Raw genomic sequence first — 1,408 nt, forward strand, 5'->3', positions numbered from 1 at the left:
TGTGGTTTACAGAAATTCCTCTATTTTTTGTAAACTACAATAATTAATCATATCAGTAGTCCCAAAGTTCGTTTTTGATACTATGGATCCCTGTAAAATCTAACGTTGAAGTTAATTTTATACAGCTTCAACAGAACTAATAGGGAGGTGTAGTCAAGAGTAAAAGTATTTTAAAAAGTAGCTGTTATCCTCAAACAAAACATACATTTTAACGTTTTCAGGCAATATTCTTTAGCCTTTGAAATCCATTATGTTCAGCCATATTGACTTGCCTATTATGTTACTTGGCTACATCGTGCATACTGATGGAAAGATACTTGAAGGTTTTCCTCTCATGGTTAAGAAATAACGGGATAGCTGTTCATCCCTATTGTGCCTTCTATTAAGTAAATCATTATGGTCTGCTTTTAAAAATAGGTTTTTATGGTCATCCATTGCACTGTTTCATGTGTTGTTGTTCCTTTAGACTCTCAACTGTGTTTTACGCTTTCGCTTTTCTTCGAACCTGCGGATTATGAGTCGATGCCTTAACCAACTGGCCATGCCAGGCCTATGAAGAATATAATAACAATGTAGAAATAGATTATTTCCAAAGAACTTTTAAAGTGTGATCACATTAATAGTTACAAGGATTATAAATCAAAATAATCTGTAACGTTATTTGTTTTTGAATTTTGTGCAAAGCTACACGAGAGATATCTGCGCTAGCTACCCCTAATTTAGCAGTGTAAAACTGTCTTTATGAAAATGAAATAGCAGCAGTTTGTAAAGTATGTTATATTGATTGTTATTAGAGGTTTTTATAGAAGAAATCTGATGATTGTAATTTATCTAAAAGTTTGTTCAATAATTATTATATTTTTTTTTTGTCAAAACTCTGGCTACTTACTTCCGTGAACTTTCATTTCTCTAGTGATGACAAACATTTTAAATAACATTTCAGAGAGTAGTAATGATTTACACCCAAATTTGGTGAAGTTCTCATCCTGTAAACTGTCAGTAGTTCTTTCTATAATTGCAGAAAGTTTCACATGCAGTGAATTTTATAAAGGCACATCCTCAACAAGGGTACACATTCTTATTAATTTACCTTTTGGCAAGTTTTAACTATACTAAATATCAGATAAAACGTACACCTTTGATATTAAATTCATAGCACATTTTTAATCATCTATCATACAATTTATTAATTTGAAAAAGAGTAAATTAAGAAAGAACTGATAGTTCAAATGGAATGTGTGACATATACAAAGTTGTGCAGCATGAAAATGGGTTAAAAATTTACAGTTATGGAATTGGTTTTATTCAAACTCACAAAATTATTAAAGTTATGAAGAACATACATTTAAAAACAACTGCAGGCAACAACCTAGACTTTCAAGATTACTTGGAAATATGAAAAATCTAC

Source organism: Tachypleus tridentatus, chromosome 6, assembly GCF_004210375.1.
Source record: "Tachypleus tridentatus isolate NWPU-2018 chromosome 6, ASM421037v1, whole genome shotgun sequence".
NCBI classification, from domain to species: domain Eukaryota; kingdom Metazoa; phylum Arthropoda; class Merostomata; order Xiphosura; family Limulidae; genus Tachypleus; species Tachypleus tridentatus.